Source organism: Rhipicephalus microplus, unplaced genomic scaffold (genome assembly GCF_043290135.1).
Source record: "Rhipicephalus microplus isolate Deutch F79 unplaced genomic scaffold, USDA_Rmic scaffold_21, whole genome shotgun sequence".
Taxonomy (NCBI): domain Eukaryota; kingdom Metazoa; phylum Arthropoda; class Arachnida; order Ixodida; family Ixodidae; genus Rhipicephalus; species Rhipicephalus microplus.
The window spans coordinates 6636786-6659138 of NW_027464594.1; the positions used below are offsets into that span (position 1 = coordinate 6636786).

At 49.5% G+C, this 22353-nt stretch overlaps 40 non-coding genes across 40 annotated transcripts; all 40 read right to left on the reverse strand.

Annotated features, from left to right (window-relative positions):
- Positions 1 to 856: 856 nt before the first annotated feature.
- On the reverse strand, positions 857 to 927 carry TRNAE-CUC (transfer RNA glutamic acid (anticodon CUC)). The gene has a single exon. It is a non-coding gene; the product is annotated as a tRNA-Glu (tRNA).
- Positions 928 to 1040: 113 nt separating this feature from the next.
- On the reverse strand, positions 1041 to 1112 carry TRNAE-CUC (transfer RNA glutamic acid (anticodon CUC)). The gene has a single exon. It is a non-coding gene; the product is annotated as a tRNA-Glu (tRNA).
- Positions 1113 to 1405: 293 nt separating this feature from the next.
- TRNAE-CUC (transfer RNA glutamic acid (anticodon CUC)) lies at positions 1406 to 1477 on the reverse strand. The gene has a single exon. It is a non-coding gene; the product is annotated as a tRNA-Glu (tRNA).
- A 111-nt stretch (positions 1478 to 1588) lies between these two features.
- On the reverse strand, positions 1589 to 1660 carry TRNAE-CUC (transfer RNA glutamic acid (anticodon CUC)). The gene has a single exon. It is a non-coding gene; the product is annotated as a tRNA-Glu (tRNA).
- Positions 1661 to 2316: 656 nt separating this feature from the next.
- TRNAE-CUC (transfer RNA glutamic acid (anticodon CUC)) lies at positions 2317 to 2388 on the reverse strand. The gene has a single exon. It is a non-coding gene; the product is annotated as a tRNA-Glu (tRNA).
- A 668-nt stretch (positions 2389 to 3056) lies between these two features.
- Positions 3057 to 3128, reverse strand: TRNAE-CUC (transfer RNA glutamic acid (anticodon CUC)). The gene has a single exon. It is a non-coding gene; the product is annotated as a tRNA-Glu (tRNA).
- Positions 3129 to 3241: 113 nt separating this feature from the next.
- TRNAE-CUC (transfer RNA glutamic acid (anticodon CUC)) lies at positions 3242 to 3313 on the reverse strand. Its single transcript has one exon. It is a non-coding gene; the product is annotated as a tRNA-Glu (tRNA).
- Positions 3314 to 3980: 667 nt separating this feature from the next.
- Positions 3981 to 4052, reverse strand: TRNAE-CUC (transfer RNA glutamic acid (anticodon CUC)). Its single transcript has one exon. It is a non-coding gene; the product is annotated as a tRNA-Glu (tRNA).
- A 1019-nt stretch (positions 4053 to 5071) lies between these two features.
- On the reverse strand, positions 5072 to 5143 carry TRNAE-CUC (transfer RNA glutamic acid (anticodon CUC)). The gene has a single exon. It is a non-coding gene; the product is annotated as a tRNA-Glu (tRNA).
- Positions 5144 to 5256: 113 nt separating this feature from the next.
- TRNAE-CUC (transfer RNA glutamic acid (anticodon CUC)) lies at positions 5257 to 5328 on the reverse strand. Its single transcript has one exon. It is a non-coding gene; the product is annotated as a tRNA-Glu (tRNA).
- A 113-nt stretch (positions 5329 to 5441) lies between these two features.
- On the reverse strand, positions 5442 to 5513 carry TRNAG-CCC (transfer RNA glycine (anticodon CCC)). The gene has a single exon. It is a non-coding gene; the product is annotated as a tRNA-Gly (tRNA).
- A 1390-nt stretch (positions 5514 to 6903) lies between these two features.
- On the reverse strand, positions 6904 to 6975 carry TRNAE-CUC (transfer RNA glutamic acid (anticodon CUC)). The gene has a single exon. It is a non-coding gene; the product is annotated as a tRNA-Glu (tRNA).
- A 113-nt stretch (positions 6976 to 7088) lies between these two features.
- TRNAE-CUC (transfer RNA glutamic acid (anticodon CUC)) lies at positions 7089 to 7159 on the reverse strand. Its single transcript has one exon. It is a non-coding gene; the product is annotated as a tRNA-Glu (tRNA).
- Positions 7160 to 7272: 113 nt separating this feature from the next.
- Positions 7273 to 7344, reverse strand: TRNAE-CUC (transfer RNA glutamic acid (anticodon CUC)). The gene has a single exon. It is a non-coding gene; the product is annotated as a tRNA-Glu (tRNA).
- A 293-nt stretch (positions 7345 to 7637) lies between these two features.
- TRNAE-CUC (transfer RNA glutamic acid (anticodon CUC)) lies at positions 7638 to 7709 on the reverse strand. Its single transcript has one exon. It is a non-coding gene; the product is annotated as a tRNA-Glu (tRNA).
- A 111-nt stretch (positions 7710 to 7820) lies between these two features.
- Positions 7821 to 7892, reverse strand: TRNAE-CUC (transfer RNA glutamic acid (anticodon CUC)). The gene has a single exon. It is a non-coding gene; the product is annotated as a tRNA-Glu (tRNA).
- A 656-nt stretch (positions 7893 to 8548) lies between these two features.
- On the reverse strand, positions 8549 to 8620 carry TRNAE-CUC (transfer RNA glutamic acid (anticodon CUC)). The gene has a single exon. It is a non-coding gene; the product is annotated as a tRNA-Glu (tRNA).
- A 668-nt stretch (positions 8621 to 9288) lies between these two features.
- On the reverse strand, positions 9289 to 9360 carry TRNAE-CUC (transfer RNA glutamic acid (anticodon CUC)). The gene has a single exon. It is a non-coding gene; the product is annotated as a tRNA-Glu (tRNA).
- A 113-nt stretch (positions 9361 to 9473) lies between these two features.
- Positions 9474 to 9545, reverse strand: TRNAE-CUC (transfer RNA glutamic acid (anticodon CUC)). Its single transcript has one exon. It is a non-coding gene; the product is annotated as a tRNA-Glu (tRNA).
- A 483-nt stretch (positions 9546 to 10028) lies between these two features.
- On the reverse strand, positions 10029 to 10099 carry TRNAE-CUC (transfer RNA glutamic acid (anticodon CUC)). Its single transcript has one exon. It is a non-coding gene; the product is annotated as a tRNA-Glu (tRNA).
- A 113-nt stretch (positions 10100 to 10212) lies between these two features.
- On the reverse strand, positions 10213 to 10284 carry TRNAE-CUC (transfer RNA glutamic acid (anticodon CUC)). Its single transcript has one exon. It is a non-coding gene; the product is annotated as a tRNA-Glu (tRNA).
- A 1019-nt stretch (positions 10285 to 11303) lies between these two features.
- On the reverse strand, positions 11304 to 11375 carry TRNAE-CUC (transfer RNA glutamic acid (anticodon CUC)). The gene has a single exon. It is a non-coding gene; the product is annotated as a tRNA-Glu (tRNA).
- Positions 11376 to 11488: 113 nt separating this feature from the next.
- Positions 11489 to 11560, reverse strand: TRNAE-CUC (transfer RNA glutamic acid (anticodon CUC)). Its single transcript has one exon. It is a non-coding gene; the product is annotated as a tRNA-Glu (tRNA).
- A 113-nt stretch (positions 11561 to 11673) lies between these two features.
- Positions 11674 to 11745, reverse strand: TRNAG-CCC (transfer RNA glycine (anticodon CCC)). The gene has a single exon. It is a non-coding gene; the product is annotated as a tRNA-Gly (tRNA).
- Positions 11746 to 13320: 1575 nt separating this feature from the next.
- On the reverse strand, positions 13321 to 13392 carry TRNAE-CUC (transfer RNA glutamic acid (anticodon CUC)). Its single transcript has one exon. It is a non-coding gene; the product is annotated as a tRNA-Glu (tRNA).
- Positions 13393 to 13505: 113 nt separating this feature from the next.
- TRNAE-CUC (transfer RNA glutamic acid (anticodon CUC)) lies at positions 13506 to 13577 on the reverse strand. Its single transcript has one exon. It is a non-coding gene; the product is annotated as a tRNA-Glu (tRNA).
- Positions 13578 to 14060: 483 nt separating this feature from the next.
- On the reverse strand, positions 14061 to 14131 carry TRNAE-CUC (transfer RNA glutamic acid (anticodon CUC)). The gene has a single exon. It is a non-coding gene; the product is annotated as a tRNA-Glu (tRNA).
- A 113-nt stretch (positions 14132 to 14244) lies between these two features.
- On the reverse strand, positions 14245 to 14316 carry TRNAE-CUC (transfer RNA glutamic acid (anticodon CUC)). Its single transcript has one exon. It is a non-coding gene; the product is annotated as a tRNA-Glu (tRNA).
- Positions 14317 to 15335: 1019 nt separating this feature from the next.
- TRNAE-CUC (transfer RNA glutamic acid (anticodon CUC)) lies at positions 15336 to 15407 on the reverse strand. The gene has a single exon. It is a non-coding gene; the product is annotated as a tRNA-Glu (tRNA).
- A 113-nt stretch (positions 15408 to 15520) lies between these two features.
- On the reverse strand, positions 15521 to 15592 carry TRNAE-CUC (transfer RNA glutamic acid (anticodon CUC)). Its single transcript has one exon. It is a non-coding gene; the product is annotated as a tRNA-Glu (tRNA).
- A 113-nt stretch (positions 15593 to 15705) lies between these two features.
- On the reverse strand, positions 15706 to 15777 carry TRNAG-CCC (transfer RNA glycine (anticodon CCC)). The gene has a single exon. It is a non-coding gene; the product is annotated as a tRNA-Gly (tRNA).
- Positions 15778 to 17166: 1389 nt separating this feature from the next.
- On the reverse strand, positions 17167 to 17238 carry TRNAE-CUC (transfer RNA glutamic acid (anticodon CUC)). The gene has a single exon. It is a non-coding gene; the product is annotated as a tRNA-Glu (tRNA).
- Positions 17239 to 17351: 113 nt separating this feature from the next.
- TRNAE-CUC (transfer RNA glutamic acid (anticodon CUC)) lies at positions 17352 to 17423 on the reverse strand. The gene has a single exon. It is a non-coding gene; the product is annotated as a tRNA-Glu (tRNA).
- A 1390-nt stretch (positions 17424 to 18813) lies between these two features.
- On the reverse strand, positions 18814 to 18884 carry TRNAE-CUC (transfer RNA glutamic acid (anticodon CUC)). Its single transcript has one exon. It is a non-coding gene; the product is annotated as a tRNA-Glu (tRNA).
- A 113-nt stretch (positions 18885 to 18997) lies between these two features.
- On the reverse strand, positions 18998 to 19069 carry TRNAE-CUC (transfer RNA glutamic acid (anticodon CUC)). Its single transcript has one exon. It is a non-coding gene; the product is annotated as a tRNA-Glu (tRNA).
- A 1019-nt stretch (positions 19070 to 20088) lies between these two features.
- On the reverse strand, positions 20089 to 20160 carry TRNAE-CUC (transfer RNA glutamic acid (anticodon CUC)). The gene has a single exon. It is a non-coding gene; the product is annotated as a tRNA-Glu (tRNA).
- A 113-nt stretch (positions 20161 to 20273) lies between these two features.
- On the reverse strand, positions 20274 to 20345 carry TRNAE-CUC (transfer RNA glutamic acid (anticodon CUC)). Its single transcript has one exon. It is a non-coding gene; the product is annotated as a tRNA-Glu (tRNA).
- A 113-nt stretch (positions 20346 to 20458) lies between these two features.
- On the reverse strand, positions 20459 to 20530 carry TRNAG-CCC (transfer RNA glycine (anticodon CCC)). The gene has a single exon. It is a non-coding gene; the product is annotated as a tRNA-Gly (tRNA).
- Positions 20531 to 21920: 1390 nt separating this feature from the next.
- TRNAE-CUC (transfer RNA glutamic acid (anticodon CUC)) lies at positions 21921 to 21992 on the reverse strand. The gene has a single exon. It is a non-coding gene; the product is annotated as a tRNA-Glu (tRNA).
- Positions 21993 to 22105: 113 nt separating this feature from the next.
- TRNAE-CUC (transfer RNA glutamic acid (anticodon CUC)) lies at positions 22106 to 22177 on the reverse strand. The gene has a single exon. It is a non-coding gene; the product is annotated as a tRNA-Glu (tRNA).
- Between the last annotated feature and the right edge of the window lie 176 nt (positions 22178 to 22353).

The window sequence follows — 22353 nt, forward strand, 5'->3', positions numbered from 1 at the left end:
CCACTAGACCATGCTGGAGAGAGTGGAGCGATCACTTAGTCATTCGGCCAACAAGGTAAAAGTATTGAAGGTACATTGCGTGCGCAAATTGGAGACTTGATGAAAGCCGATAAAAAATACTTCCGACACCGGGAATCGAACCCGAGCCTCCTGGGTGAGAGCCAGATATCCTAGCTATTAGACCACGCCGAGAACGGACAGGAACGGAGCGATCGCTTAGCCATTCGGCCAACAGGGTAAAAGTATTGAAGTTAAAAGCTTGTGCAAAGTGGAGACTTGAAGATAACCGTTAAAAGAAAGTACTTCCGACAACGGGAATCGCGTCCGGGCCTCCTGGGAGAGAGCCAGGTATCCTAGCCACTATACCATGCCAGAGAACGGAAAGAAACAGAGGGATCGCTTAGCCATTCGGCCAACAGGGTAAAAGTATTGAAGTTATATAGCGTGCTCAAATTGGAGGCTTGATGATAGAAGATAAAAAAATACTTCCGATAACGGGAATCAAACCCGGGCCTTCTGGGTGAGAGCCAGATATCCTAGCCACAAGACCATGCCGGAGAACAGAGAGGGAAGGAGCGATCGCTTAGCGATTCGGCCAACAGTGTAAATGTATTGAAGTTACATAGCGTGCGCAAATTGGAGACTTGATGATAGCAGATAAAAGAAAATACTTCAGACACCGGGAATCGCACCCGGGCCTCCTGTGTGAGAGCCAGGTATCTTAGCCACTAGACCATGCAGGAGAACAGAGAGGGAAATAGCGATCGCTTAGCCATTTGGCCGACAGGGTAAAACTATTGAAGTTACATAGCGTGCGCAAATTGGATACTTGTTGACAGCAGATGAAAGAAAATACTTCCGACACCGGGAATCGAACCTGGGCCTCCTGGGTGAGAGCCAGGTTTCTTGCCACTAGACCATGCCGGAGAACGGAGAGGGACGGAGCGATCGCTTAGGGATTCGGCCAACACGGTAAAAGTATTGAAGGTATATAGCGTGCGCAACATGGAGACTTCATGACAGATGATAAAAGAAAATAGTTTCGACACCGGGAATCAAACCCGGGCCTCCTGGGTGAGAGCCAGGTATCCTAGCCACTAGACCATGCCGGAGAGCAGAGAGGGAAGGAGCGATCGCTTAGCGATTCGGCCAACAGGGTAAAAGTATTGAAGTTACGTAGCGTGTGCAAATTGGAGACTTCATGATAGCAGATAAAAAATACTTACGACACCGGGAATCGAACCCGGGTCTCCTGGGTGAGAGCTAGGTATCCTAGCCACTACACCATGCTGGACAACGGAGAGAGACAAGATCGATCCCTTAGCCATTCGGCCAACAGGGTAAAACTATTGAAGTTACATAGCGTGCGCGAATAGGAGACTTGATGATAGCAGATAAAAAATACTTCCGACACCGGGAATTGCACCCGGGCCTCCTGGGTGAGAGCCAGGTATCCTAGCCACTAGACCATGCCGGAGATAAGAGAGGAACGGAGCGATCGCTTAGTAATTCGGCCAACAGGGTAAAAGTTGAAGTTACATAGCGTGCACAATTTGCAGACTTGATGATAGCAGATAAAAGAAAACACTTCCGACACCGGGAATCGTACCCGGGCCTCCTGGGTGAGAGCCAGGTATCCAAGCCACTAGACCATGCTGGAGAGAGTGGAGCGATCACTTAGTCATTCGGCCAACAAGGTAAAAGTATTGAAGTTACATTGCGTACGCAAATTGGAGACTTAATGATAGCCGATAAAAAATACTTCCGAAACCGGGAATTGAACCCGAGCCTCCAGGGTGAGAGCCAGATATCCTAGCTATTAGACCACCCCGAGAACGGAGAGGGACGGTGCGATCGCTTAGCCATTCGGCCAACAGGGTAAAAGTATTGAAGTTATATAGCGTGTGCAAATTAGAGACTTGACGATAACAGTTGAAAGAAAGTACTTCCGACACCGTGAATCGCATCCGGGCCTCCAGGGAGAGAGTCAGGTATCCTAGCAACTAGACCATGTCAGAGAACGGAAAGGAACAGAGTGATCGCTTAGCCATTCGGCCAACAGGGTAAAAGTATTGAAGTTACGTAGCGTGCGCAAATTGAAGACTTGATGATAGCAGATAAAAGAAAATACTTACGACCCCGGGAATCGCACCCGGGCCTCCTGTGTGAAAGCCAGGCATCTTAGCTACTAGACCATGCAGGAGATCAGAGAGGGAAATTGCGATCGCGTAGCCATTTGGCGGACAGGGTAAAACTATTGAAGTTACATAGCGTGAGAAAATTGGAGAATTGTTGACAGCAGATGAAAGAAAATATTTCCGACACCGGGAATTGAACCCGGGCCTCCTGGGTGAGAGCCAGGTATCCTAGCCACTACACCATGTCGGAGAACGGAGAGGGGCGGAGCGGTCCCTTAGCCATTCGGCCAACACGGTAAAAGTATTGAAGGTATATAGCGTGCGCGAAGTGGAGACTTGATGACAGCAGATAAAAGAAAATACTTCCGACACCGGGAATAGAACCTGGGCCTCCTCGGTGAGAGCCAGGTATCCTAGCCACTAGACCATGCCGGAGAGCAGAGGGGAAAGGAGCGATCGCTTAGCGATTCGGCCAACAGGGTAAAACTATTGTAGTTACATTGCGTGTGCTAATTGGAGACTTGAAGATAACAGTTAAGAGAAAGTACTTCCGACACCAGGAATCGCATCCGGGCCTCCTGGGAGAGAGTCAGGTATCCTAGCCACTAGACCAAGTCAGAGAACGGAAAGGAACAGAGTGATCGCTTAGCCATTCGGATAACAGGGTAAAAGTATTGAAGTTACGTAGCGTGCGCAAATTGGAGACTTGATGACAGCAGATAAAAGAAAATACTTACGACACCGGGAATCGCACCCGGGCCTCCTGTGTGAAAGCCAGGCATCTTAGCTACTAGACCATGCAGGAGAACAGAGAGGGAAATTGCGATCGTGTAGCCATTTGGCGGACAGGGTAAAACTATTGAGGTTACATAGCGTGCGCAAATTGGAGACTTGTTGACAGCAGATGAAAGAAAATATTTCCGACACCGGGAATCGAACCCGGGCCTCCTGGGTGAGAGCCAGGTATCCTGGCCACAAGACCATGCCGGATTACGGAGAGGGGTGGAGCAATAGCTTAGCCATTCGGCCAACACGGTAAAAGTATTGAAGGTATATAACGTGCGCAAATTGGAGACCTGATGACAGCAGATAAAAGAAAATACTTTCGACACCGAGAATTGAACCCGGGCCTCCAGGGTGAGAGCCAGGTATCCTAGCCACTAGACCATGCCGGAGAACAGAGAGGGACGGAGCGATCGCTTAGCCATTCGGCCAACAGTGTAAAAGTATTGAAGTTATATAGCGTGCGAAAATTGGAGACTCGATGACACCGGATAAAAGAAAATACTTCCGACACCGGGAATCGAACCCGGGACTCCTGGGTGAGAGCAAGGTATCCTAGCCACAAGACCATGCCGGAGAATGGAGAGGGACGGAGCGGTCCCTTAGCCATTCGGCCAACAGTGTAAATGTATTGAAGTTACATAGCGTGCGCAACTTGGAGACTTGATGATAGCAGATAAAAGAAAATACTTCAGACACCGGGAATCGCACCCGGGCCTCCTGTGTGAGAGCCAGGTATTTTAGCCACTAGACCATGCAGGAGAACAGAGGGGGAAGTAGCGATCGCTTAGCCATTTGGCCGACAGGGTAAAACTATTGAAGTTACATAGCTTGCGCAAATTGGATACTTGTTGACAGCAGATGAAAGAAAATACTTCCGACACCGGGAATCGAACCTGGGCCTCCTGGGTGAGAGCCAGGTTTCTTGCCACTAGAAAATGCCAGAGAACGGAGAGGGACGGAGCAATCGCTTAGGCATTCGGCCAACACGGTAAAAGTATTGAAGGTATAAAGCGTGCGCTATATGGAGACTTGATGACAGCAGATAAAAGAAAATAGTTTCGACACCGGGAATCAAACCCGGGCCTCCTGGGTGAGAGCCAGGTATCCTAGCCACTAGACCATGCCGGAGAGCAGAGAGGGAAGCAGCGATCGCTTAGCGATGCGGCCAAAAGGGTAAAAGTATTGAAGGGACGTAGCTTGGGCAAATTGGAGACTTCATGATAGCAGATAAAAAAAATACTTACGACACCGGGAATCGAACCCGGGTCTCCTGGGTGAGAGCTACGTATCCTAGCCACTACACCATGCTGGAGAATGGAGAGAGACAAGATCGATCCTTTAGCCTTTCGGCCAACAGGGTAAAAGTATTGAAGTTACATAGCGTGCACAATTTGCAGACTTGATGATAGCAGATAAAAGAAAACACTTCCGACACCGGGAATCGTACCCGGGCCTCCTGGGTGAGAGCCAGGTATCCAAGCCCCTAGACCATGCTGGAGAGAATGGAGCGATCACTTAGTCATTCGGCCAACAAGGTAAAAGTATTGAAGTTACATTGCGTGCGCAAATCGGAGACTTGATGATAGCCGATAAAAATACTTCCGACACCGGTAATCGAACCCGGGCCGCCTGGGTGAGAGCCAGATATCCTAGCCACTAGAACACGCCAAGAACGGAGAGGGACGGAGCGATCGCTTAGCCATTCGGCCAACAGGGACAAACTATTGAAGTTACATAGCGTGCGCGAATAGGAGACTTGATGATAGCAGATAAAAGAATACTTCCAACACGGGGAATCGCATCCGGGCCTCCTGGGTGAGAGAGAGGTAGCTTAGCCACTAGACCATGCTGGAGAACGGAGATGGACGGAGTGATCGCTTAGTCGTTCGGCCAACAAGGTAAAAGTATTGAAGGTGTATAGCGTGCGCAAATTGGAGACTTGATGATAGCAGATAAAAAATACTTCCGATAACGGGAAACAAACTAGGGCCACCTGGGTGAGAGCCAGGTATATTAGCCACTAGACCATTCCGAAGATTGGAGAGGGACGGAGCGATTGCTTAGCGATTCGGCCAACAGGGTAAAACTATTGAAGTTACATTGCGTGCGCGAATTGGAGACTTGATGACAGCGGCTAAAGAAAATACTTCCGACAGCGGGAATCGAACCCGGGTTTCCTGGGTGAGAGCTAGGTGTCCTACCCACTAGACCATGCCAGAGAACAGAGTGGAGCGGAGCGATCGCTTAGCCATTCGGCCAACAGGGTAAAAGTATTGAAGTTATATAGCGTTCGCAAATTGGAGACTTGATGACAGCGGATGAAAGAAAATACTTCCGACACCGGGAATCAAACCCGGGCCTCCTGGGTGAGAGCCAGGTATCCTAGCCACTAGACCATACCGGAGAACAGAGAGGGAAGGAGCGATCGCTTAGCGATTCGGCCAACAGGGTAAAAGTATTGAAGGTATTTTGCGTGCGCAATATGGAGACTTGATGACAGCAGATAAAAGAAAATACTTCCGACACCGGGAATCGAACCCGGGACTCCTGGGTGGGAGCCAGGTATCCTAGCCACAAGACCTTGCCGGAGAACAGAGAGGGAAGGAGCGATCGCTTAGCGATTCGGCCAACAGTGTAAATGTATTGAAGTTACATAGCGTGCACAAATTGGAGACTTGATGATAGCAGATAAAAGAAAATACTTCAGACACTGGGAATCGCACCCGGGCCTCCTGTGTGAGAGCCAGGTATCTTAGCCACTAGACCATGCAGGAGAACAGAGAGGGAAATAGCGATCGCTTAGCCATTTGGCCGACAGGGTAAAACTATTGAAGTTACATAGCGTGCGCGAATAGGAGACTTGATGACAGCAGATAAAAAATACTTCCGACGCCGGGAATAGCACCCGGGCCTCCTGGGTGAGAGCCAGGTATCCTAGCCACTAGATGATGCCGGACATAAGAGAGGGACGGAGCGATCGCTTAGTGATTCGGCCAACAGGGTAAAAGTATTGAAGTTACATAGCGTGCACAAATTGCAGACTTGATGATAGCAGATAAAAGAAAACACTTCCGACACCGGGAATCGTACCCGGGCCTCCTGAGTGAGAGCCAGGTATCCAAGCCACTAGACCATGCTGGAGAGAGTGGAGCGATCACTTAGTCATTCGGCCAACAAGGTAAAAGTATTGAAGGTACATTGCGTGCGCAAATTGGAGACTTGATGATAGCCGATAAAAATACTTCCGACACCGGGAATCGAACCCGAGCCTCCGGGGTGGGAGCCAGATATCCTAGCTATTAGACCACGCCGAGAACGGAGAGGGACGGAGCGATCGCTTAGCCATTCGGCCAACAGGGTAAAAGTATTGCAGTTATATAGCGTGTGCAAATTGGAGACTTAAGATAACCGTTAAAAGAATATACTTTTGACAACGGGAATCGCGTCCGGGCCTCCTGGGAGAGAGCCAGGTATCCTAGCCACTATACCATGCCAGAGAACGGAAAGAAACAGAGCGATCGCTTAGCCATTCGGCCAACAGGGTAAAAGTATTGAAGTTATATAGCGTGCCCAAATTGGAGACTTGATGATAGCAGATAAAAAAAATACTTCCGATAACGGGAATCAAATTCGGGCCTCCTGGGTGAGAGCCAGATATCCTAGCCACTAGACCATGCCGGAGAGCAGAAAGGGAAGGAGCGATCGCTTAGCGATTCGGCCAACAGGGTAAAAGTATTGAAGTTACGTAGCGTGCGCAAATTGGAGACTTGATGATAGCAGATAAAAGAAAATACTTACGACACCGGGAATCGCACCCGGGCCTCCTGTGTGAAAGCCAGGCATCTTAGCTACTAGACCATGCAGGAGAACAGAGAGGGAAATTGCGATCGCGTAGCCATTTGGCGGACAGGGTAAAACCATTGAAGGTACATAGCGTGCGCAAATTTGAGACTTGTTGACAGCAGATGAAAGAAAATATTTCCGAAACCGGGAATCGAACCCGGGCCTCCTGGGTGAGAGCCAGGCATCCTAGCCACAAGACCATGCCGGAGAACAAAGAGGGGCGGAGCAATAGCTTAGCCATTCGGCCAACACGGTAAAAGTATTGAAGGTATATAACGTGCGCAAATTGGAGACCTGATGACAGCAGATAAAAGAAAATACTTTCGACACCGGGAATCGAACCTGGGCCTCCTGGGTGAGAGCCAGGTTTCTTGCCACTAGACCATGCCGGAGAACGGAGAGGGACGGAGCGATCGCTTAGGCATTCGGCCAACACGGTAAAAGTATTGAAGGTATATAGCGTGCGCAACATGGAGACTTCATGACAGATGATAAAAGAAAATAGTTTCGACACCGGGAATCAAACCCGGGCCTCCTGGGTGAGAGCCAGGTATCCTAGCCACTAGACCATGCCGGAGAGCAGAGAGGGAAGGAGCGATCGCTTAGCGATTCGGCCAACAGGGTAAAAGTATTGAAGTTACGTAGCGTGTGCAAATTGGAGACTTCATGATAGCAGATAAAAAATACTTACGACACCGGGAATCGAACCCGGGTCTCCTGGGTGAGAGCTAGGTATCCTAGCCACTACACCATGCTGGACAACGGAGAGAGACAAGATCGATCCCTTAGCCATTCGGCCAACAGGGTAAAACTATTGAAGTTACATAGCGTGCGCGAATAGGAGACTTGATGATAGCAGATAAAAAATACTTCCGACACCGGGAATTGCACCCGGGCCTCCTGGGTGAGAGCCAGGTATCCTAGCCACTAGACCATGCCGGAGATAAGAGAGGAACGGAGCGATCGCTTAGTAATTCGGCCAACAGGGTAAAAGTTGAAGTTACATAGCGTGCACAATTTGCAGACTTGATGATAGCAGATAAAAGAAAACACTTCCGACACCGGGAATCGTACCCGGGCCTCCTGGGTGAGAGCCAGGTATCCAAGCCACTAGACCATGCTGGAGAGAGTGGAGCGATCACTTAGTCATTCGGCCAACAAGGTAAAAGTATTGAAGTTACATTGCGTACGCAAATTGGAGACTTAATGATAGCCGATAAAAAATACTTCCGAAACCGGGAATTGAACCCGAGCCTCCAGGGTGAGAGCCAGATATCCTAGCTATTAGACCACCCCGAGAACGGAGAGGGACGGTGCGATCGCTTAGCCATTCGGCCAACAGGGTAAAAGTATTGAAGTTATATAGCGTGTGCAAATTAGAGACTTGACGATAACAGTTGAAAGAAAGTACTTCCGACACCGTGAATCGCATCCGGGCCTCCAGGGAGAGAGTCAGGTATCCTAGCAACTAGACCATGTCAGAGAACGGAAAGGAACAGAGTGATCGCTTAGCCATTCGGCCAACAGGGTAAAAGTATTGAAGTTACGTAGCGTGCGCAAATTGAAGACTTGATGATAGCAGATAAAAGAAAATACTTACGACCCCGGGAATCGCACCCGGGCCTCCTGTGTGAAAGCCAGGCATCTTAGCTACTAGACCATGCAGGAGATCAGAGAGGGAAATTGCGATCGCGTAGCCATTTGGCGGACAGGGTAAAACTATTAAAGTTACATAGCGTGAGAAAATTGGAGAATTGTTGACAGCAGATGAAAGAAAATATTTCCGACACCGGGAATTGAACCCGGGCCTCCTGGGTGAGAGCCAGGTATCCTAGCCACTACACCATGTCGGAGAACGGAGAGGGGCGGAGCGGTCCCTTAGCCATTCGGCCAACACGGTAAAAGTATTGAAGGTATATAGCGTGCGCGAAGTGGAGACTTGATGACAGCAGATAAAAGAAAATACTTCCGACACCGGGAATAGAACCTGGGCCTCCTCGGTGAGAGCCAGGTATCCTAGCCACTAGACCATGCCGGAGAGCAGAGGGGAAAGGAGCGATCGCTTAGCGATTCGGCCAACAGGGTAAAACTATTGTAGTTACATTGCGTGTGCTAATTGGAGACTTGAAGATAACAGTTAAGAGAAAGTACTTCCGACACCAGGAATCGCATCCGGGCCTCCTGGGAGAGAGTCAGGTATCCTAGCCACTAGACCATGTCAGAGAACGGAAAGGAACAGAGTGATCGCTTAGCCATTCGGATAACAGGGTAAAAGTATTGAAGTTACGTAGCGTGCGCAAATTGGAGACTTGATGACAGCAGATAAAAGAAAATACTTACGACACCGGGAATCGCACCCGGGCCTCCTGTGTGAAAGCCAGGCATCTTAGCTACTAGACCATGCAGGAGAACAGAGAGGGAAATTGCGATCGTGTAGCCATTTGGCGGACAGGGTAAAACTATTGAGGTTACATAGCGTGCGCAAATTGGAGACTTGTTGACAGCAGATGAAAGAAAATATTTCCGACACCGGGAATCGAACCCGGGCCTCCTGGGTGAGAGCCAGGTATCCTAGCCACAAGACCATGCCGGATAACGGAGAGGGGTGGAGCAATAGCTTAGCCATTCGGCCAACACGGTAAAAGTATTGAAGGTATATAACGTGCGCAAATTGGAGACCTGATGACAGCAGATAAAAGAAAATACTTTCGACACCGAGAATTGAACCCGGGCCTCCAGGGTGAGAGCCAGGTATCCTAGCCACTAGACCATGCCGGAGAACAGAGAGGGACGGAGCGATCGCTTAGCCATTCGGCCAACAGTGTAAAAGTATTGAAGTTATATAGCGTGCGAAAATTGGAGACTCGATGACACCGGATAAAAGAAAATACTTCCGACACCGGGAATCGAACCCGGGACTCCTGGGTGAGAGCAAGGTATCCTAGCCACAAGACCATGCCGGAGAATGGAGAGGGACGGAGCGGTCCCTTAGCCATTCGGCCAACAGTGTAAATGTATTGAAGTTACATAGCGTGCGCAACTTGGAGACTTGATGATAGCAGATAAAAGAAAATACTTCAGACACCGGGAATCGCACCCGGGCCTCCTGTGTGAGAGCCAGGTATTTTAGCCACTAGACCATGCAGGAGAACAGAGGGGGAAGTAGCGATCGCTTAGCCATTTGGCCGACAGGGTAAAACTATTGAAGTTACATAGCTTGCGCAAATTGGATACTTGTTGACAGCAGATGAAAGAAAATACTTCCGACACCGGGAATCGAACCTGGGCCTCCTGGGTGAGAGCCAGGTTTCTTGCCACTAGAATATGCCAGAGAACGGAGAGGGACGGAGCAATCGCTTAGGCATTCGGCCAACACGGTAAAAGTATTGAAGGTATAAAGCGTGCGCTATATGGAGACTTGATGACAGCAGATAAAAGAAAATAGTTTCGACACCGGGAATCAAACCCGGGCCTCCTGGGTGAGAGCCAGGTATCCTAGCCACTAGACCATGCCGGAGAGCAGAGAGGGAAGCAGCGATCGCTTAGCGATGCGGCCAAAAGGGTAAAAGTATTGAAGGGACGTAGCTTGGGCAAATTGGAGATTTCATGATAGCAGATAAAAAAAATACTTACGACACCGGGAATCGAACCCGGGTCTCCTGGGTGAGAGCTACGTATCCTAGCCACTACACCATGCTGGAGAACGGAGGGAGACAAGATCGATCCCTTAGCCTTTCGGCCAACAGGGTAAAAGTATTGAAGTTACATAGCGTGCACAATTTGCAGACTTGATGATAGCAGATAAAAGAAAACACTTCCGACACCGGGAATCGTACCCGGGCCTCCTGGGTGAGAGCCAAGTATCCAAGCCCCTAGACCATGCTGGAGAGAATGGAGCGATCACTTAGTCATTCGGCCAACAAGGTAAAAGTATTGAAGTTACATTGCGTGCGCAAATCGGAGGCTTGATGATAGCTGATAAAAATACTTCCGACACCGGGAATCGAACCCGGGCCGCCTGGGTGAGAGCCAGATATCCTAGCCACTAGAACACGCCAAGAACGGAGAGGGACGGAGCGATCGCTTAGCCATTCGGCCAACAGGGACAAACTATTGAAGTTACATAGCGTGCGCGAATAGGAGACTTGATGATAGCAGATAAAAGAATACTTCCAACACGGGGAATCGCATCCGGGCCTCCTGGGTGAGAGAGAGGTAGCTTAGCCACTAGACCATGCTGGAGAACGGAGATGGACGGAGTGATCGCTTAGTCGTTCGGCCAACAAGGTAAAAGTATTGAAGGTGTATAGCGTGCGCAAATTGGAGACTTGATGATAGCAGATAAAAAATACTTCCGATAACGGGAAACAAACTCGGGCCACCTGGGTGAGAGCCAGGTATATTAGCCACTAGACCATTCCGAAGATTGGAGAGGGACGGAGCGATCGCTTAGCGATTCGGCCAACAGGGTAAAACTATTGAAGTTACATTGCGTGCGCAAATTGGAGACTTGATGACAGCGGCTGAAGAAAATACTTCCGACAGCGGGAATCGAACCCGGGTTTCCTGGGTGAGAGCTAGGTGTCCTACCCACTAGACCATGCCAGAGAACAGAGTGGAGCGGAGCGATCGCTTAGCCATTCGGCCAACAGGGTAAAAGTATTGAAGTTATATAGCGTTTGCAAATTGGAGACTTGATGACAGCGGATGAAAGAAAATACTTCCGACACCGGGAATCAAACCCGGGCCTCCTGGGTGAGAGCCAGGTATCCTAGCCACTAGACCATACCGGAGAACAGAGAGGGAAGGAGCGATCGCTTAGCGATTAGGCCAACAGGGTAAAAGTATTGAAGGTATTTTGCGTGCGAAATATGGAGACTTGATGACAGCAGATAAAAGAAAATACTTCCGACACCGGGAATCGAACCCGGGACTCCTGGGTGGGAGCCAGGTATCCTAGCCACAAGACCTTGCCGGAGAACAGAGAGGGAAGGAGCGATCGCTTAGCGATTCGGCCAACAGTGTAAATGTATTGAAGTTACATAGCGTGCGCAAATTGGAGACTTGATGATAGCAGATAAAAGAAAATACTTCAGACACCGGGAATCGCACCCGGGCCTCCTGTGTGAGAGCCAGGTATCTTAGCCACTAGACCATGCAGGAGAACAGAGAGGGAAATAGCGATCGCTTAGCCATTTGGCCGACAGGGTAAAACTATTGAAGTTACATAGCGTGCGCGAATAGGAGACTTGATGACAGCAGATAAAAAATACTTCCGACGCCGGGAATAGCACCCGGGCCTCCTGGGTTAGAGCCAGGTATCCTAGCCACTAGATGATGCCGGACATAAGAGAGGGACGGAGCGATCGCTTAGTGATTCGGCCAACAGGGTAAAAGTATTGAAGTTACATAGCGTGCACAAATTGCAGACTTGATGATAGCAGATAAAAGAAAACACTTCCGACACCGGGAATCGTACCCGGGCCTCCTGAGTGAGAGCCAGGTATCCAAGCCACTAGACCATGCTGGAGAGAGTGGAGCGATCACTTAGTCATTCGGCCAACAAGGTAAAAGTATTGAAGGTACATTGCGTGCGCAAATTGAAGACTTGATGATAGCCGATAAAAATACTTCCGACACCGGGAATCGAACCCGAGCCTCCGGGGTGAGAGCCAGATATCCTAGCTATTAGACCACGCCGAGAACGGAGAGGGACGGAGCGATCGCTTAGCCATTCGGCCAACAGGGTAAAAGTATTGAAGTTATATAGCGTGTGCAAATTGGAGACTTGAAGATAACCGTTAAAAGAATATACTTCCGACAACGGGAATCGCGTCCGGGCCTCCTGGGAGAGAGCCAGGTATCCTAGCCACTATACCATGCCAGAGAACGGAAAGAAACAGAGCGATCGCTTAGCCATTCGGCCAACAGGGTAAAAGTATTGAAGTTATATAGCGTGCCCAAATTGGAGACTTGATGATAGCAGATAAAAAAATACTTCCGATAACGGGAATCAAATTCGGGCCTCCTGGGTGAGAGCCAGATATCCTAGCCACTAGACCATGCCGGAGAGCAGAGGGGAAAGGAGCGATCGCTTAGCGATTCGGCCAACAGGGTAAAACTATTGTAGTTACATTGCGTGTGCTAATTGGAGACTTGAAGATAACAGTTAAGAGAAAGTACTTCCGACACCAGGAATCGCATCCGGGCCTCCTGGGAGAGAGTCAGGTATCCTAGCCACTAGACCATGTCAGAGAACGGAAAGGAACAGAGTGATCGCTTAGCCATTCGGATAACAGGGTAAAAGTATTGAAGTTACGTAGCGTGCGCAAATTGGAGACTTGATGACAGCAGATAAAAGAAAATACTTACGACACCGGGAATCGCACCCGGGCCTCCTGTGTGAAAGCCAGGCATCTTAGCTACTAGACCATGCAGGAGAACAGAGAGGGAAATTGCGATCGTGTAGCCATTTGGCGGACAGGGTAAAACTATTGAGGTTACATAGCGTGCGCAAATTGGAGACTTGTTGACAGCAGATGAAAGAAAATATTTCCGACACCGGGAATCGAACCCGGGCCTCCTGGGTGAGAGCCAGGTATCCTAGCCACAAGACCATGCCGGATAACGGAGAGGGGTGGAGCAATAGCTTAGCCATTCGGCCAACACGGTAAAAGTATTGAAGGTATATAACGTGCGCAAATTGGAGACCTGATGACAGCAGATAAAAGAAAATACTTTCGACACCGAGAATTGAACCCGGGCCTCCAGGGTGAGAGCCAGGTATCCTAGCCACTAGACCATGCCGGAGAACAGAGAGGGACGGAGCGATCGCTTAGCCATTCGGCCAACAGTGTAAAAGTATTGAAGTTATATAGCGTGCGAAAATTGGAGACTCGATGACACCGGATAAAAGAAAATACTTCCGACACCGGGAATCGAACCCGGGACTCCTGGGTGAGAGCAAGGTATCCTAGCCACAAGACCATGCCGGAGAATGGAGAGGGACGGAGCGGTCCCTTAGCCATTCGGCCAACAGTGTAAATGTATTGAAGTTACATAGCGTGCGCAACTTGGAGACTTGATGATAGCAGATAAAAGAAAATACTTCAGACACCGGGAATCGCACCCGGGCCTCCTGTGTGAGAGCCAGGTATTTTAGCCACTAGACCATGCAGGAGAACAGAGGGGGAAGTAGCGATCGCTTAGCCATTTGGCCGACAGGGTAAAACTATTGAAGTTACATAGCTTGCGCAAATTGGATACTTGTTGACAGCAGATGAAAGAAAATACTTCCGACACCGGGAATCGAACCTGGGCCTCCTGGGTGAGAGCCAGGTTTCTTGCCACTAGAATATGCCAGAGAACGGAGAGGGACGGAGCAATCGCTTAGGCATTCGGCCAACACGGTAAAAGTATTGAAGGTATAAAGCGTGCGCTATATGGAGACTTGATGACAGCAGATAAAAGAAAATAGTTTCGACACCGGGAATCAAACCCGGGCCTCCTGGGTGAGAGCCAGGTATCCTAGCCACTAGACCATGCCGGAGAGCAGAGAGGGAAGCAGCGATCGCTTAGCGATGCGGCCAAAAGGGTAAAAGTATTGAAGGGACGTAGCTTGGGCAAATTGGAGATTTCATGATAGCAGATAAAAAAAATACTTACGACACCGGGAATCGAACCCGGGTCTCCTGGGTGAGAGCTACGTATCCTAGCCACTACACCATGCTGGAGAACGGAGGGAGACAAGATCGATCCCTTAGCCTTTCGGCCAACAGGGTAAAAGTATTGAAGTTACATAGCGTGCACAATTTGCAGACTTGATGATAGCAGATAAAAGAAAACACTTCCGACACCGGGAATCGTACCCGGGCCTCCTGGGTGAGAGCCAAGTATCCAAGCCCCTAGACCATGCTGGAGAGAATGGAGCGATCACTTAGTCATTCGGCCAACAAGGTAAAAGTATTGAAGTTACATTGCGTGCGCAAATCGGAGGCTTGATGATAGCTGATAAAAATACTTCCGACACCGGGAATCGAACCCGGGCCGCCTGGGTGAGAGCCAGATATCCTAGCCACTAGAACACGCCAAGAACGGAGAGGGACGGAGCGATCGCTTAGCCATTCGGCCAACAGGGACAAACTATTGAAGTTACATAGCGTGCGCGAATAGGAGACTTGATGATAGCAGATAAAAGAATACTTCCAACACGGGGAATCGCATCCGGGCCTCCTGGGTGAGAGAGAGGTAGCTTAGCCACTAGACCATGCTGGAGAACGGAGATGGACGGAGTGATCGCTTAGTCGTTCGGCCAACAAGGTAAAAGTATTGAAGGTGTATAGCGTGCGCAAATTGGAGACTTGATGATAGCAGATAAAAAATACTTCCGATAACGGGAAACAAACTCGGGCCACCTGGGTGAGAGCCAGGTATATTAGCCACTAGACCATTCCGAAGATTGGAGAGGGACGGAGCGATCGCTTAGCGATTCGGCCAACAGGGTAAAACTATTGAAGTTACATTGCGTGCGCAAATTGGAGACTTGATGACAGCGGCTGAAGAAAATACTTCCGACAGCGGGAATCGAACCCGGGTTTCCTGGGTGAGAGCTAGGTGTCCTACCCACTAGACCATGCCAGAGAACAGAGTGGAGCGGAGCGATCGCTTAGCCATTCGGCCAACAGGGTAAAAGTATTGAAGTTATATAGCGTTTGCAAATTGGAGACTTGATGACAGCGGATGAAAGAAAATACTTCCGACACCGGGAATCAAACCCGGGCCTCCTGGGTGAGAGCCAGGTATCCTAGCCACTAGACCATACCGGAGAACAGAGAGGGAAGGAGCGATCGCTTAGCGATTAGGCCAACAGGGTAAAAGTATTGAAGGTATTTTGCGTGCGAAATATGGAGACTTGATGACAGCAGATAAAAGAAAATACTTCCGACACCGGGAATCGAACCCGGGACTCCTGGGTGGGAGCCAGGTATCCTAGCCACAAGACCTTGCCGGAGAACAGAGAGGGAAGGAGCGATCGCTTAGCGATTCGGCCAACAGTGTAAATGTATTGAAGTTACATAGCGTGCGCAAATTGGAGACTTGATGATAGCAGATAAAAGAAAATACTTCAGACACCGGGAATCGCACCCGGGCCTCCTGTGTGAGAGCCAGGTATCTTAGCCACTAGACCATGCAGGAGAACAGAGAGGGAAATAGCGATCGCTTAGCCATTTGGCCGACAGGGTAAAACTATTGAAGTTACATAGCGTGCGCGAATAGGAGACTTGATGACAGCAGATAAAAAATACTTCCGACGCCGGGAATAGCACCCGGGCCTCCTGGGTTAGAGCCAGGTATCCTAGCCACTAGATGATGCCGGACATAAGAGAGGGACGGAGCGATCGCTTAGTGATTCGGCCAACAGGGTAAAAGTATTGAAGTTACATAGCGTGCACAAATTGCAGACTTGATGATAGCAGATAAAAGAAAACACTTCCGACACCGGGAATCGTACCCGGGCCTCCTGAGTGAGAGCCAGGTATCCAAGCCACTAGACCATGCTGGAGAGAGTGGAGCGATCACTTAGTCATTCGGCCAACAAGGTAAAAGTATTGAAGGTACATTGCGTGCGCAAATTGAAGACTTGATGATAGCCGATAAAAATACTTCCGACACCGGGAATCGAACCCGAGCCTCCGGGGTGAGAGCCAGATATCCTAGCTATTAGACCACGCCGAGAACGGAGAGGGACGGAGCGATCGCTTAGCCATTCGGCCAACAGGGTAAAAGTATTGAAGTTATATAGCGTGTGCAAATTGGAGACTTGAAGATAACCGTTAAAAGAATATACTTCCGACAACGGGAATCGCGTCCGGGCCTCCTGGGAGAGAGCCAGGTATCCTAGCCACTATACCATGCCAGAGAACGGAAAGAAACAGAGCGATCGCTTAGCCATTCGGCCAACAGGGTAAAAGTATTGAAGTTATATAGCGTGCCCAAATTGGAGACTTGATGATAGCAGATAAAAAATACTTCCGATAACGGGAATCAAATTCGGGCCTCCTGGGTGAGAGCCAGATATCCTAGCCACTAGACCATGCCGGAGAGCAGAGAGGGAAGGAGCGATCGCTTAGCGATTCGGCCAACAGGGTAAAAGTATTGAAGGTACGTAGCGTGCGCAAATTGGAGACTTGATGATAGCAGATAAAAGAAAATACTTACGACACCGGGAATCGCACCCGGGCCTCCTGTGTGAAAGCCAGGCATCTTAGCTACTAGACCATGCAGGAGAACAGAGAGGGAAATTGCGATCGCGTAGCCATTTGGCGGACAGGGTAAAACCATTGAAGGTACATAGCGTGCGCAAATTTGAGACTTGTTGACAGCAGATGAAAGAAAATATTTCCGAAACCGGGAATCGAACCCGGGCCTCCTGGGTGAGAGCCAGGCATCCTAGCCACAAGACCATGCCGGAGAACAAAGAGGGGCGGAGCAATAGCTTAGCCATTCGGCCAACACGGTAAAAGTATTGAAGGTATATAACGTGCGCAAATTGGAGACCTGATGACAGCAGGTAAAAGAAAATAGTTTCGACACCGGGAATCAAACCCGGGCCTCCTGGGTGAGAGCCAGGTATCCTAGCCACTAGACCATGCCGGAGAGCAGAGAGGGAAGGAGCGATCGCTTAGCGATGCGGCCAAAAGGGTAAAAGTATTGAAGTTACGTAGCTTGGGCAAATTGGAGACTTCATGATAGCAGATAAAAAAAATACTTACGACACCGGGAATCGAACCCGGGTCTCCTGGGTGAGAGCTACGTATCCTAGCCACTACACCATGCTGGAGAATGGAGAGAGACAAGATCGATCCTTTAGCCTTTCGGCCAACAGGGTAAAAGTATTGAAGTTACATAGCGTGCACAATTTGCAGACTTGATGATAGCAGATAAAAGAAAACACTTCCGACACCGGGAATCGTACCCGGGCCTCCTGGGTGAGAGCCAGGTATCCAAGCCCCTAGACCATGCTGGAGAGAATGGAGCGATCACTTAGTCATTCGGCCAACAAGGTAAAAGTATTGAAGTTACATTGCGTGCGCAAATCGGAGACTTGATGATAGCCGATAAAAATACTTCCGACACCGGTAATCGAACCCGGGCCGCCTGGGTGAGAGCCAGATATCCTAGCCACTAGAACACGCCAAGAACGGAGAGGGACGGAGCGATCGCTTAGCCATTCGGCCAACAGGGACAAACTATTGAAGTTACATAGCGTGCGCGAATAGGAGACTTGATGATAGCAGATAAAAGAATACTTCCAACACGGGGAATCGCATCCGGGCCTCCTGGGTGAGAGAGAGGTAGCTTAGCCACTAGACCATGCTGGAGAACGGAGATGGACGGAGTGATCGCTTAGTCGTTCGGCCAACAAGGTAAAAGTATTGAAGGTGTATAGCGTGCGCAAATTGGAGACTTGATGATAGCAGATAAAAAATACTTCCGATAACGGGAAACAAACTAGGGCCACCTGGGTGAGAGCCAGGTATATTAGCCACTAGACCATTCCGAAGATTGGAGAGGGACGGAGCGATCGCTTAGCGATTCGGCCAACAGTGTAAAAGTATTGAAGTTATATAGCGTGCGAAAATTGGAGACTCGATGACACCGGATAAAAGAAAATACTTCCGACACCGGGAATCGAACCCGGGACTCCTGGGTGAGAGCAAGGTATCCTAGCCACAAGATCATGCCGGAGAATGGAGAGGGACGGAGCGGTCCCTTAGCCATTCGGCCAACAGTGTAAATGTATTGAAGTTACATAGCGTGCGCAACTTGGAGACTTGATGATAGCAGATAAAAGAAAATACTTCAGACACCGGGAATCGCACCCGGGCCTCCTGTGTGAGAGCCAGGTATTTTAGCCACTAGACCATGCAGGAGAACAGAGGGGGAAGTAGCGATCGCTTAGCCATTTGGCCGACAGGGTAAAACTATTGAAGTTACATAGCTTGCGCAAATTGGATACTTGTTGACAGCAGATGAAAGAAAATACTTCCGACACCGGGAATCGAACCTGGGCCTCCTGGGTGAGAGCCAGGTTTCTTGCCACTAGAATATGCCAGAGAACGGAGAGGGACGGAGCAATCGCTTAGGCATTCGGCCAACACGGTAAAAGTATTGAAGGTATAAAGCGTGCGCTATATGGAGACTTGATGACAGCAGATAAAAGAAAATAGTTTCGACACCGGGAATCAAACCCGGGCCTCCTGGGTGAGAGCCAGGTATCCTAGCCACTAGACCATGCCGGAGAGCAGAGAGGGAAGCAGCGATCGCTTAGCGATGCGGCCAAAAGGGTAAAAGTATTGAAGGGACGTAGCTTGGGCAAATTGGAGATTTCATGATAGCAGATAAAAAAAATACTTACGACACCGGGAATCGAACCCGGGTCTCCTGGGTGAGAGCTACGTATCCTAGCCACTACACCATGCTGGAGAACGGAGGGAGACAAGATCGATCCCTTAGCCTTTCGGCCAACAGGGTAAAAGTATTGAAGTTACATAGCGTGCACAATTTGCAGACTTGATGATAGCAGATAAAAGAAAACACTTCCGACACCGGGAATCGTACCCGGGCCTCCTGGGTGAGAGCCAGGTATCCAAGCCCCTAGACCATGCTGGAGAGAATGGAGCGATCACTTAGTCATTCGGCCAACAAGGTAAAAGTATTGAAGTTACATTGCGTGCGCAAATCGGAGGCTTGATGATAGCTGATAAAAATACTTCCGACACCGGGAATCGAACCCGGGCCGCCTGGGTGAGAGCCAGATATCCTAGCCACTAGAACACGCCAAGAACGGAGAGGGACGGAGCGATCGCTTAGCCATTCGGCCAACAGGGACAAACTATTGAAGTTACATAGCGTGCGCGAATAGGAGACTTGATGATAGCAGATAAAAGAATACTTCCAACACGGGGAATCGCATCCGGGCCTCCTGGGTGAGAGAGAGGTAGCTTAGCCACTAGACCATGCTGGAGAACGGAGATGGACGGAGTGATCGCTTAGTCGTTCGGCCAACAAGGTAAAAGTATTGAAGGTGTATAGCGTGCGCAAATTGGAGACTTGATGATAGCAGATAAAAAATACTTCCGATAACGGGAAACAAACTCGGGCCACCTGGGTGAGAGCCAGGTATATTAGCCACTAGACCATTCCGAAGATTGGAGAGGGACGGAGCGATCGCTTAGCGATTCGGCCAACAGGGTAAAACTATTGAAGTTACATTGCGTGCGCAAATTGGAGACTTGATGACAGCGGCTGAAGAAAATACTTCCGACAGCGGGAATCGAACCCGGGTTTCCTGGGTGAGAGCTAGGTGTCCTACCCACTAGACCATGCCAGAGAACAGAGTGGAGCGGAGCGATCGCTTAGCCATTCGGCCAACAGGGTAAAAGTATTGAAGTTATATAGCGTTCGCAAATTGGAGACTTGATGACAGCGGATGAAAGAAAATACTTCCGACACCGGGAATCAAACCCGGGCCTCCTGGGTGAGAGCCAGGTATCCTAGCCACTAGACCATACCGGAGAACAGAGAGGGAAGGAGCGATCGCTTAGCGATTCGGCCAACAGGGTAAAAGTATTGAAGGTATTTTGCGTGCGAAATATGGAGACTTGATGACAGCAGATAAAAGAAAATACTTCCGACACCGGGAATCGAACCCGGGACTCCTGGGTGGGAGCCAGGTATCCTAGCCACAAGACCTTGCCGGAGAACAGAGAGGGAAGGAGCGATCGCTTAGCGATTCGGCCAACAGTGTAAATGTATTGAAGTTACATAGCGTGCGCAAATTGGAGACTTGATGATAGCAGATAAAAGAAAATACTTCAGACACCGGGAATCGCACCCGGGCCTCCTGTGTGAGAGCCAGGTATCTTAGCCACTAGACCATGCAGGAGAACAGAGAGGGAAATAGCGATCGCTTAGCCATTTGGCCGACAGGGTAAAACTATTGAAGTTACATAGCGTGCGCGAATAGGAGACTTGATGACAGCAGATAAAAAATACTTCCGACGCCGGGAATAGCACCCGGGCCTCCTGGGTTAGAGCCAGGTATCCTAGCCACTAGATGATGCCGGACATAAGAGAGGGACGGAGCGATCGCTTAGTGATTCGGCCAACAGGGTAAAAGTATTGAAGTTACATAGCGTGCACAAATTGCAGACTTGATGATAGCAGATAAAAGAAAACACTTCCGACACCGGGAATCGTACCCGGGCCTCCTGAGTGAGAGCCAGGTATCCAAGCCACTAGACCATGCTGGAGAGAGTGGAGCGATCACTTAGTCATTCGGCCAACAAGGTAAAAGTATTGAAGGTACATTGCGTGCGCAAATTGAAGACTTGATGATAGCCGATAAAAATACTTCCGACACCGGGAATCGAACCCGAGCCTCCGGGGTGAGAGCCAGATATCCTAGCTATTAGACCACGCCGAGAACGGAGAGGGACGGAGCGATCGCTTAGCCATTCGGCCAACAGGGTAAAAGTATTGAAGTTATATAGCGTGTGCAAATTGGAGACTTGAAGATAACCGTTAAAAGAATATACTTCCGACAACGGGAATCGCGTCCGGGCCTCCTGGGAGAGAGCCAGGTATCCTAGCCACTATACCATGCCAGAGAACGGAAAGAAACAGAGCGATCGCTTAGCCATTCGGCCAACAGGGTAAAAGTATTGAAGTTATATAGCGTGCCCAAATTGGAGACTTGATGATAGCAGATAAAAAAATACTTCCGATAACGGGAATCAAATTCGGGCCTCCTGGGTGAGAGCCAGATATCCTAGCCACTAGACCATGCCGGAGAGCAGAGAGGGAAGGAGCGATCGCTTAGCGATTCGGCCAACAGGGTAAAAGTATTGAAGGTACGTAGCGTGCGCAAATTGGAGACTTGATGATAGCAGATAAAAGAAAATACTTACGACACCGGGAATCGCACCCGGGCCTCCTGTGTGAAAGCCAGGCATCTTAGCTACTAGACCATGCAGGAGAACAGAGAGGGAAATTGCGATCGCGTAGCCATTTGGCGGACAGGGTAAAACCATTGAAGGTACATAGCGTGCGCAAATTTGAGACTTGTTGACAGCAGATGAAAGAAAATATTTCCGAAACCGGGAATCGAACCCGGGCCTCCTGGGTGAGAGCCAGGCATCCTAGCCACAAGACCATGCCGGAGAACAAAGAGGGGCGGAGCAATAGCTTAGCCATTCGGCCAACACGGTAAAAGTATTGAAGGTATATAACGTGCGCAAATTGGAGACCTGATGACAGCAGGTAAAAGAAAATAGTTTCGACACCGGGAATCAAACCCGGGCCTCCTGGGTGAGAGCCAGGTATCCTAGCCACTAGACCATGCCGGAGAGCAGAGAGGGAAGGAGCGATCGCTTAGCGATGCGGCCAAAAGGGTAAAAGTATTGAAGTTACGTAGCTTGGGCAAATTGGAGACTTCATGATAGCAGATAAAAAAAATACTTACGACACCGGGAATCGAACCCGGGTCTCCTGGGTGAGAGCTACGTATCCTAGCCACTACACC